A 12776-nucleotide genomic window follows, 5' to 3' on the forward strand; every position below is an offset into this window, starting at 1 on the left:
TCCAAAATATGATCTACTAAATCGAATGTTTCGTAATCAAAAAAATAATTGAGAGAAATTCCTATCGTTTAGGAAAAAAACAGCAGTCATGAAATGCGCACAAATCTAATTCATCTAAGGCATCATTTTGCAAAATTCCCCCCATTGTCAAATCCCATAAGTCCAGAAAATATATAATAATGAGTGCGATTTTTATTTTAGAATTATTAAAGTGGCCTACAAGGCCATATGAAAGGAAAAGGAGTTTACTCTGTACGGAAGTACACCACCAGGCTTTAGACCATGTAATAAGAAAATACCCATAAATACAACGTGAAATGTAATCAGTTCAGTAAATAATTAGAACAAATGTTTATTTATTTTGGATTTATTTTCACCCAAAGGAAGATTTGGTCCGTGCGTCTTTGTGAGCAGTGTAACCACTAATCTGATTTTGAAGATTTTTATTTCACGTCACATAAACCTGCGGTAAAAAAAAATATTAACCAGCAGCTGCCAGATATAAAAAAACAACATTTAAATACAATTAATTTAGTCATTTTTATTAGGTAAATCTGGTATGAGATTATCGTCCTCTGATGTCCTGGGACAATTGAGATGCCCGCATTACGCGCAACTTAAAATGGAGGATTTAGGCCATGTTACGGGACACACCATGTCCTGCGTTGCATTGTTATTCACATTGGACTATATTATACATATCTGTGTGCATAATGCAGTGATAATGCACAAATAATGTCGAACATTTCGGTTTAAACGAGTAAATAGATCATGAGGACCGTCCGGGTCCAAATCCAGCAGAAATCTGTCTTGTAAAAAAAAAATGTCCAAATCAAAATATCTTGACTTTTTATAAGAATGCATATTTGTATATTCAAAAAATCCAGTGTTTATACTGAAATACCATAATGATATTATTTTTTAAATCCGCAGCAAATCTGTGACTCGGCTGACGATAAACAGGCCGGACTTCCCACAGCGCTGCAGCACGCAACCGTCATGAACGAGTGTTGACGAGCATGAGTTCTTCTTCGTGTATGGCGGTGGATATATCTAAACGAGGGATGTTCAGTGTCAGTATAACTTTAAATAAAATCCTTATATACACTTCATGAAACTCATTCTTTTAGAACACAGTTTAGTCATGGTCAAAACACATCGAAGTCAAAAGCCAATTCAAATTTTTATTTTCAAGTGTTTAGACAGAACAGTGAAATATAAAGATGGTATCAACACATTTAGATTATTAGAACAAAGTAGTGATTGTGTGGAAACAATCTACCTGTGATCATCTGTCACATTCACCCTGTCATCAGAGGTTAGGTTGGTTGTGCTGATTGTGAGTGATCAGCTTTGCTTCAGCAGCACGATCAATACTGGAGGCTTCAGCTAGAGTCTTAACTCCAATATTTACGTGCTGCTACAGTAAGGCGACCAGCAAAGGGCAAAGGCAAATCCAACCAACTTTTAATCATCAGGCAAACAGTTGTCTACATTGCATACGTTTCGAACAGTAAACATGTCAACTTCAACATGTTGAAGGAGTGCGAGTTGAGCCGGGTCGTATTTTCAGGCTTTTCTGCGGCAGCACAGTATGGCCTGCATCTCTGTGTAACCCACAAACCATTCCGTGCTGCTACAGCATCGCCAGAAATGCATTCAGGTTGTGCAGTGCTTCGCTTCTTCTGGGTGAATCTGCTGTCCTAATCCCTCTGGCTTCTAGTCCAAACCTCATGTTCACAGATAACTACAGACTTATACTTTTCTACCTAACGATGATAAGGTGATCATCAGCATCTTTGCGGAAGTCTTCTGTCTGCTCCTAAAGCAGGCAGAGGTTCATTATCTGAAAAACACAAAAAAAAGAGAATTAATGTAGTTACATTTTCAGGCAAAAGTATGTGAACACCAGAACACTCCATATTGTACTTTCTATTGGGAAACCTCCCCAAAAATGTTGAAATCCGGCTGTGCAGATTTGCACCGAGGCACCAATTCAGCTACCCTGCAACTATGCATAAGATCACTCATCATCCCAAAGCTGATGTGTTGAGTTGATGTTAAAACACCTTGGAGGGGGGTTTGATCATGTTGCAACTCCTGAATGAATCTTTTCTAATGCATAACGGTCTAAACTACGACATCGCGAGCACATGAAGCTGCCATTGATGTCCTGCATCCATTTCTAGTGTGGGTGGTGCACCTCCTCAGAAATGAATGTGACACAATGCAGAAAGCATACTGAATGTCTTACTCAAAATACTTTCTTGTCAGATGGAGAATGCAGCATCTCATTCAGTGGTTGAGCTCTCTTATGTTACATGGCTAATTACAGCTCCATTGTCCTCAGCTAAGTTTGTATCCAACATTAAACACTGACTGTACATGGCCCAGAATGAAGTTAGGCAAAATATTTGCTTTAGAGAAACTCAACTATAAACCGGTATTACCATAGAAAACAAGGCATCTGCTGTTTCAAAAAAATACCCTTTAACCGTTTTAGTGAAGAAAGTGTGTCAACTAACAGCGATCCCAAAATGCACAATTGACACAAGTTTATCTGTTCAAGCCACCTTAATCTGAGACCCTACCGGCACCAGAGGTGTTTCTCAATAGCTGAGCAGACAGAATTAGCCCACTCAATAAAGTACCATTAAAAAAGTAGCTCTTTCAACATGATGTCCACTTTCCCAGGTGGCCCTGTTTACCTATTTGAATCTTACATCTAATGCTTTGTTAACAAACCATATGCAAAAGGTGCCAAAACAAACTTTCTCCAGATAATAATCCAGGAGTTTGGGTCCAGCAAATGTGTTGCCACTAGAGGTCTCAATGGACCTGTAATTATGACCTTGGTCTGAAATGGACCTGATAGCCTGAACCCAATAACATCTCTAACTAACTTCCCCTCCAAAAAAGCAGTGACAAGACGTTGTGGCCTCCCTCTCTTTTTCGCCCAGACACGTAATATAGTGCTGCTCAGGAGATGAACAAATGCAAAAATAATACCCTTAATTCATAACTTGTGAAAGATTTCAATCAATTTGTCCTGAGGCAATAAAGCTGCAAACAGGGACAAACTAAAATAAGGCCTGCAGCCCAAACGTATTGCTTTCATCTATTTACTGTAAGATGATTTAACATATAGGATATATGATTTGGGTGTTTCGGCTCTTAATTACATTACCATACCACCATAACATAAAAAGGACAAAACCTAAAATGAGCCAAAAGTTGTTTACTGCGATAAGACTCAAGAAACAGCCTGACAGGGTTTAGAAGTCAAAACTCGTTGGTAGAAAATAACATGAACTGTGCAACTGCTGAGATAAAATGTCCATCATAGACTTGCTGCCAACAATTTCTTGTGTGCCACTGCCATCATTACTGACATAGCATTTCCTTCATTATCTTTGAGTCCCATCCACAGACTCTCTAAGATTAGCCATTTTATTATTCATACTAAAAAGGATTTGAATCATCCTTCTATATCAAGCCATAGCATACGTTATTCCTGATCATTGACATTAATGATTATAGTGAAGTTTGTGATGTTTGACAAGGAAGAGAGAACATGTGCAATGCTGCTGTACAGTTTGACACTCCTCAGAGTGGCAGGTTCAGTTTGACACACCTCAGAGTGGCAGTGAGTGCAGTACTGTAGTGTAGCCTTATTAAACCACGTATAATGGCATTTATATCAAAATGACATGTATTACCAATTTGACAACCTTCCAATAAATAATGTATTAGCACAGCAGTTGTGATATCTGAATAGTAAATTATATATTATTACATATAAATGTTTATACTTTTGTAGTCTCTGTTCTTACATGATTCGGAGGATGTGCAAAAGGTATTTAAATGATAATCTTTGTCATTTGAATCAACTGTTTAAGCTGTTCAAAAATTAAAATAATGGGTTCTTGAAAGTTGCAGGTGCAAAGGAGAATTGAGCATCCTATGTCTGGTATGAAAAAGATAAATAAAAAAATCAATAGTGATATTTGTCGCAGGACTTATTGTATGCTAAAGTTACAGAAAAACCATGTACACCAACTTGGATTCAAATACATTTGCCCAGTCATGTCCTTATCTTCTGTGTAAGATGGTATGCCTTCTTTCTTCTAGATTAAATTTGAAGCCATAATATAATACTTTTACCTTGTTCATCCTTATTTATTACGTGACGAAAGTGCATAAAAGGAACAACTAATCGGGTAAGCTGTGTAATTTCTTTTTAAGCCATTAAATTCTTTACAAGTCCAAGTGGAATCGTTCACATCAATGACTCTAACCTCTCCCTATTTTTCTCTGTCTCCCTTTAAGCAGCATGCCCGGACATGTCACCTTCACTGCTCAGCCTTTTTAACCCTTCCTACGACATTAGCTCTCCATACAATGGCCTCAAAGAGTCACCTGACCCCAGGGTTGGAGGTCAAGTAACCTCCTACAACCCATCGGACACAGGGACGTGGACACGACAAACCATCAACTCCCCTGAAGTGGTCTGGGCCGGCCTCTCGCCTGTGTCACACCATCTTCTGCCTATTTAAGCACAAACTAAAAGGCAGATCTGACGTCCTTAGCTTTGCAGAAAACACGAATGGCCATCACAATTATCCACATGAAAAGATCCATGCAAATGTGAGCTTCTCATTGTGATCATAAAGCTTTCTATCCACTAGAGCCATGGAATATACAATAACTGTTCAAAAGATTACTGATTTAGAATAGTTACAGATTACACATCAAGCCTTCCAGAATACCAGTATACCAATAGAAGCTGTTTCTTATCTTTCCAGTTCGTCATGAAAGCACCATTACACACTATCACAGATCTATCCATCACATAAAAAAATAAGGTCAGATAAACAGGTACTGAGCTCTCCTATTATTTTTGTCCTGTGTTTGGCAAGAATACACACAGTGCAAATAAAAAATGTTCACCATGCCACAACTTTATTAGGTTACACCAGCTAATGGGGCAGCTTGTTCACAGCATGAGCTCTCTACAGTAGGAAAATCAAATACAAAACCAATTCATCCAGTAACACAAAGCAACCAATTGTGATGAAATATCAATAATGGAAAAAAATAAATATGACCTGTTACAAAGTCTGAGAGACACTGAAGAGTTGCTGAATGTTTTTTAAGGATGGTCCTGATGAAGAACTGCTTTGTGTCATGTGAACACCAGCACTGTAATGGTATGTGTTAATCCGAGAAAAACCTGTTACATTTTGCACAGCCAGCAAAACATGTCCAGCATAGCACAGGCAGGGTGACTGGGATTCCCTGGAAGCAGCGGCAGTATCTTATCAAATTAATTACAGAGAACTCCAGAAACATGTGACAACACATACGTGGGATCAAGGAGAGTAAACCTCTTTTCACAGGACAACACGAGCAGATATGCAACAGTGACCTCTGATTCACTCTCTGCACACCCCTACACACCCCCTTCATTTTTTTTGTCAGGTGTGAGTGTGAGACACAGACTCTTCAGGTCCAGAAAACTGATACAGAGGTTGTACCAAAAAACAGAAACCCTACATTATAAATTAAGTTTTACGAGCAAAACACATTAAGAATTATTAATTATTAACTGAGAATAATTAAAAAAAATCCAAACTCATGTAAGTTTTATAGTTCTAAAATATTTTTGAACCGCTTCCATTTAAAGCGTGGACCATAACATAAGGTTCCAACCTGACCAACAGCCGTGTCTGTCATATAAACACACCAGTGTCCACAATGTGTCTGGAGAAATATTTACACAATCTGGTGTACCTGCCCCTCCTTTACGAGTATTGCATTACAACTAATATTTTTGCATTTCATTTCTGATCAGTCCAGTTATTTACTAGTACCTAATTTTATTCACAAGCTTCCTCTTACTGCCGCGGAAGACAGAGCAGCAATAAACAGGATGCCGACAAAGCAGTACACTGTGTTGCAATTGCAAAAGTAAGACCTAAGGACTTTGTTTACACTTGACCAATAGCATGAAACTATTAAAAAATAAAAAAGTATATATTTTTAAACCTTTGATCAAATCTTTTTTAAATAACTTCTTACAGAATCATCAATATGGCTATTATTAAGATACTGGTTAAGTGTGTATTTTGTTAATGCACACATAACAGGATTGGCAAAAGAGGAAGCTAAAGTGTGAGAGTTGAATAGCACACCCATACAACAGAATTACACAAGCCCCGGCTATACTTGAGGTAATGTGCTTATTCAAACTTAAATGTCAAGAATTATTCAGATATTAAACCAGCTTCGGGTCACAGTGTAAAAAATGTGCCCTCAGTATGCTCAGTCAATGTTACACCACTGACTGAGTTTACATGCTGATATAATATTTTAATTACTCAATAATTCAAAGTGTACTAAGTACCATGCTCGCTTTATGTTGAATAACATATTAATACAGGCAAATATAATCTCTAAAGAGTTTGCCACATTTCTTGCTAGGATGACCTACCTACATTCAACTGTACCACAGTGAAAATGACACACCAGCAGATCAAGATGAGTTAATGCCATAAATCTAAAACTGTGTGTGCTGTTATCCCCATTGCATACACACCAAATACGTTCCTTTAAGTAAAGCAAACTGTGAAAACTGACCAAACCAAGAATAGTTGGTTCACTGTATGTGAAAATAATATCTGGCCTCTCTGCACCCAGTCACACCACCTGACTAGGTATACTGGGTAAAGTGTAACCCTGCTTAACTAAGTTAAAGCCACTGAAAAAAAAATACAGAAAACCAACCGTGACTATTTTAGAACCATTATATATCGTTCCAATCAAACTGCTTACGAGTTAATATTGTGGGCTATTCAAGCACTTTCAGGTGAAAAAAAGGCTGGTGCCGCAGAAATGAAAACAGCATGTGTGTAGTCAGAGGAGGCATGCTCTTGCTATGTCAGATCTGCTGTTGCAGCTTATCATATTACAACCTAAGATTTAATTATCAAACAGAATTTACCATCACTGCAACAGTTGACATGTTCTTTTTGAACATGTTGTTCGGAAGCACTACTGCCATTACAGTAAACAACAATAAAAGGGAGTGCATCTAACTTTTAAAGAAGAGTGCAAGACTTTTTTAAATAAATCTATAAACAACTTTAATTATGCCATTTAACCACGTCAATATATTGCTTACAACAACATTCTTACTTCAACAAAATGCTAACTTTTTCCACTTACAGGATTTCCCACAACTACAACAGCAGTCAAGCACATAACTGATAATAATATATATTTTTAAATATGCATGATACCTTTATAATTGTCTTCTCTATTTAGGTGGAACAGGTGTAGAGCCCTTTGCACTAGTGATGCAGCACTTACTGTATGCAAAAATCGAAGCGAATGCAAAACATATGCATTTAAGAAGCGTGCAAGGACCTGTCATCTTTATATGCTGCACTAGTGTTATCAGCCTCAACTTTTTTTAATCCTGCAAACTACATCTCAGATCCAAACGTAACACACCAATATAGATTAATGCCCTTGGAAGTTATTCCTGAACTTAAACCATGTCTACAGGAAAACTGACTGATGTACATAAAACAAATGTGACAGCTTCTATTAAATGCTGCTAGGGCATAGATATTCCAACTTCTGGAAAATAATCAACAAAACCCCTGGAAACCTGTTCCCATCACCGCAAATTTTAATACTATAAAGTTTGTGCTGAGTTGTGCAGAAAGAAGGAAGAGAAGGGCGGGGGTTCTCTGCAGCCTGGCTACAACACATGTGAGCAAGTACAAGAAGAGAGGCACAGTTTCACCAGGAAATGGGGGTGGGAGCCCATTTTGCCGGAGGGGTCTGAGAAGACAGAATGATGAGTCACAGAATGTCATGCTAACAGTCTGAAACAGCACAACGGTGCTCGGCACAGAGGGTTAAGAGGCGAATACCAGAGAACGGGGGGAAAGACATAAACCTCTAGCATTTACAGGAGATTAACTGTAGTCTCCACCGGAATAAAAATCGAGTAAAATACAGTACTAATTTGACAATTGCTTACAGGGACAGTATCAACAATACTGTAATCCCTCTTGAAAAGAATATGAGCAAAATCTTTACACCACCTACTTCACCGGGATGAGCATGTGAGACATACATTCAAACAGTGGACTGCCAGTGTGTAAAAGTTTATATATCACCAAGATGCCTCATCATTGAATTTCATTCTGACATTGAATTTCATACTGACTGATCAAATTTGGAGATTTGATCAGTCAGAGCTGTAGTCTTCAGATCTGTAGTCTTTCATGAAGCAGAAATATTATCACTATCAACTGCAACTGAAAAACTCATCAAAGGATTGCCTGTATTAACTAAACTGAATTTTAATCACTATTATGGCTTCAACTGAAATATGAATTGCCATCTATCACATGTGTTTTATTTCCCCCAAAATTGAATTTTCTGACACTGAAAACCACAAATGACTCTTTTTAAAGACTTCCTTTTTTTCAATTAATATCTTCACTTAGCTGATCAGGCGTTCTGCATTATATTCTGTACTGCAAATAGGTTTACGTTTTGATTAAAAAAAATAACAGACCAGTGGATGGAGAATTTCAGCTTTTAGCAAGAAATAAGTAAGCAGGTGTGCTTAGTCTGTCAATATTTTTAAAAATGCATACACCCTAATATTATATTTCTAAATATTTATGAATCCATCCTACAAAAACAATTACACATTGAGCAATGAACCGCATTACTTTATCTGGTGGTATGAAAAATATCACATGAGAACCTGGGGGGTGGTGCCCTGAATAGATTTTCTTCTTAAACCTATACATTTATAAAGAAGCCACTTTTAAAAAAAAATGTAATTATTGATAACACTTTGGATATTGTTTTTGGTCATGGTGTGCGAATTGGAGTTAACAAAGCCAGACAACAGGAAACTTTGATGACTGTAAATTGTATACACAGTTAAAACACACCATGTGGTTTACATTAAATATGGCCAAATTGTTATTCAAGAATTAGATAATGACATGCCTGTCACATTTGTACCTTATCATACTGATCATTGTGTTTCATACACCCACAAATTAAAGCAGATCCAATCTTATAATACAGTATTTCCCCCTCCTCCACCTCTTTGCTCGGCTATGTAGCAGTAAAAAGTCTTTCCCTGATATCACGTTTGCAAATGTACCTTACACTAAACGCCCTAAAAGCACAAACACAAAATGTTACTTTATGCAAGGTGGCTGGTTTCATCATAAACATGCTGCCCCATTACTATACAAAATATTATACTAAGTAAGGATACAAACAGAGGATGCCATTTCAGGGAAGACAGCTATGCATAAGCCTATGGTTTCTGGTAACATTTTTATTAAGGTAATTAATTTCTAATTGAAGGGGAATCATCAACTCTTTATCTTAATTCTGCAGGATATGAATAACAATCTTGGGAAGAATGCTATATGTAAGCACACTGTAATGGGGAGAATACATTGCAAAAAAATGAAAAGAGATTCCTAAATTGTTTTTTCTCTATGCAGTTAATATAAATTAAGATGTTTGAGTATGTTCTTATTATTTTAACATGATACTTGAAGCTTTGGGCATGTATTTGTTGAAATAAATGCTACACTGTGAAAGATAGGGAGGCCTCGTATTATGTAACACATTAAACCGATCTCTACTTAGAAGGAAGCAGAAGGGGCGGGTTTAGACGCACAATTATATGGAGACTCTCTTTTCCTCTCTCAATGCTTTATTAGTCAAGTAGTCATGTTCATTATGAGAAGCATAAGACAGCATAAAATGTCTTACATACAACGTCTCTAGTAATTAATGATTAGGTCCATTTTGGCACCCTTTACTAAAACGATTAGACCCCGTAACGTTGGAGGGTTTTTTTCTCCCTTCAATGTGCTTGATTTTAATCAGAGAGCAGGGCACACAGAGAGAGGAGCGAGGCTATTGAGGGCAAAAAAAGGCGAAAAGAGACAGAAGGCAATGACGGGGAAACCTTTCTGCATCAACTACGATCATCCCAAAACCCCCAGCAGTACACCGAGCAGCAGCACAACTAATTACACCATTTTTAAAATAATCAATAACTAACGTTAAATCAACTTTACTGCATCCTCAGTGGTTATGACAACCACTCGTCAAACGGAGCTATTAAAGTTGAACCATCAGAGGTAGCGACCTATGATTGTTGTCACTTGGCTGAGAGCCACTTTGATCTTCCAGCGTTTCGGTACGACAGACACAAATATGGAGCAAGCGCGTAAGAATAAGAATGTCCTGGTGCTGGAGTTAACGTTGAAACTGCAAATACGTGGTAAGATACAAATGAAATAAAAAAATTAACCCTCTGTCGTGTTCGTTTCTCCCCCCTTACTTTGGTGTTCCCGGTCAAATTTGACCAGTCTGTTTTATCTGCCCTTACATTAACACAAAAACCATGAATCATCACCAAATTGTATTTAACACTCTTTTAAACTGTGAACAATGTCTCAGGCTACTGGTTTACATGAATAACTACCGCGAATATGCAAAGAATAGACACTGAAAATGTATTCCAAAATTAACATTTTGTCAATTTGTGGGTGTGTACTATCTGATGGATGAACATAATCTAGTGTTACCCATTCATTTCCTATGGCGGTCATTTTTTTATTATTACCAGGAACACCATAGGGCTAACAAAGTTGACCAAACCACTCAAAATTCAATGAAAGCGGTAATCAGCTATTTAAAATGTCCAATTGCCTGCTTTGGAGGATATCATAAGGCCTTTAAGAAAATGTAAAACACAGTATCTATGATTGATGAAAATCGGTCATATTTGACCCGAACACGACAGGAGGGTTGAAGTCATGACTGAGAGTAAGGTCATACAGAGATATAATGACACATTTACCAGGTGTTTTCTGGTTTTCACATAAGCAGTTTGCAAGCACGGACAAAAACTCCGCCTTAGTTAACAAGCTTGGTAAAAATTAAGTTACCACAAAAGGCACCGCGTCTCTCCCCATTACATTTTTTCCCTCCCAAGCCAGTGTAACGTTGGGTGCCGACCCGTGTGCATGTGTTGACACTGCCGACTGTGCTGCTCCTCTGCTCGGTCGGCTGCTTTTGCACCTCCCGCTCAAAACTAGGCTCCAAATCGAAAAAAAATACTCCATTATAGTTTAACTTTTACAAATAACCGTTTAGTGAAGTGTCGCTACCACATACACATTTGAAAAAAATATATTTTAATTTATCCGGCTCACCTCCTGGATAAAACGGACCGCGGTATGAGTGCTTTTTTTTTCTACCGTTACAGCGCAGCAAAGTCCCTCTATCTGTGCTAGCATGCTAAGCTAACAGGCTAGGAGTAGAACAAGCTGGCAATTCTAGACAAACGGCTAACGGCTCTTTTCAACGGATCCCCTTCCTTCAAATCCGCTCATATTATCCGATTAAAATCAACTCTTTGTGGCATAATTTACCTGTCGTTCCATTGAAAGTACGTGGTCCTCCCCCTCTCTTAAAAAAGCGCAGTTTAATTCTGAGCGCTCCGTCTTCTTTCCCCGACAGATTTCTCTGTGTTTCGCAGCATCCTCTCTCTGCAGCTGCTGAGGCAATCGCTGCTCACTCGAAAATGGCGCCGAAAGATACACTCCTCATTCAAATTCGATAGAGCCTCCCATTCTCCCCATTGGCTGGATGCGGAGTGGAGTCTGCGCTGCTGATTGGTTGTTGAAAATGCACTCTCGAATGATCTCGCGGCCCACAAATTAACCCTTCAGGTCCCGACCTCAATGACTTTTACAGCACTGATCGCAGCGAAAATCCCTTACGTTGAAACTTGTTCAAACCAGAATGTTACATTTGAAATGAATGCCACGATCTTTTAGCAACAATATCCACATAGAATCCTCATCTTACCAACATATTTAAAATAAAAGGACTATCATTCCTGGGGACCCTAGAAATTAAACTACTGTAAGAAAAATAAACATCAGCAAAATCTTGATTTATATCTTCTCAAAACCTTATTTTGTATGTATTTAATTTCCACAAAAGAGAAATCACTGAGACTTTGCAATTGGCCTTGTGGTTAAAACACACTATTCTTTACTCACATTACCCATATCAAAATGAGTCAGCTGTCTGCTATTGTACTTAACTTACTCATTATTTATAATCACAGATATACCATATTAAAATGTGTGAATAAAAACATTTGTTTAGCTTTTTGTAAGAGTAATAAAAACCCAGTTTGAACTATGCGCATGCAACCACACTATGTCCAGATTACATATGTACTACAGGCCTTTATAAAGCCTTCTGTACATCATTTGGCTACATCTAAACGCATTGTGTTATGGGTGTATAGGAAAGCTCAATGCGTTGCAAAACTTTTTTAACTATCCTTTATATGAGCAATGAAAGTCAACATGTGTGCCTTATTTATAGTACAGGTTCTTATCTGCAGTTAGAGCAATATTGCCTGTCTCTGAGTGACAGGCCTGGTGAAACAATCAATAAATAGCCAAATAAAACACATTATTGCAGCCATGGATGACAGGGGTATAACATCTGGTATATGTAAAGGTCAACAAGTAAAGGAGTATGTCGGATTTCTCCTAAGTCCACCAAGGATGCAAACCAAATGCATCATGCCCCTCTCAAAATTTGGATATTTTCTTTTAAGCTGCCACATTTTTTAAACTTGAACTGTTTCTTTCACACGTTTATTAAAAGAAACAAATTCCGTAAAT

At 37.8% G+C, this 12776-nt stretch overlaps 1 long non-coding RNA gene across 1 annotated transcript; it reads right to left on the bottom strand.

Annotated features, from left to right (window-relative positions):
- Nucleotides 1-1164: 1164 nt before the first annotated feature.
- On the bottom strand, nucleotides 1165-11703 carry LOC134867059 (uncharacterized). Its single transcript, XR_010166110.1, has 2 exons — nucleotides 11502-11703; nucleotides 1165-1846 (listed from the first exon to the last, which is right to left on the bottom strand). It is a non-coding gene; the product is annotated as an uncharacterized LOC134867059 (long non-coding RNA).
- Nucleotides 11704-12776: the final 1073 nt, after the last annotated feature.

Source organism: Eleginops maclovinus, chromosome 7 (assembly GCF_036324505.1).
Source record: "Eleginops maclovinus isolate JMC-PN-2008 ecotype Puerto Natales chromosome 7, JC_Emac_rtc_rv5, whole genome shotgun sequence".
Lineage (NCBI taxonomy): Eukaryota > Metazoa > Chordata > Actinopteri > Perciformes > Eleginopidae > Eleginops > Eleginops maclovinus.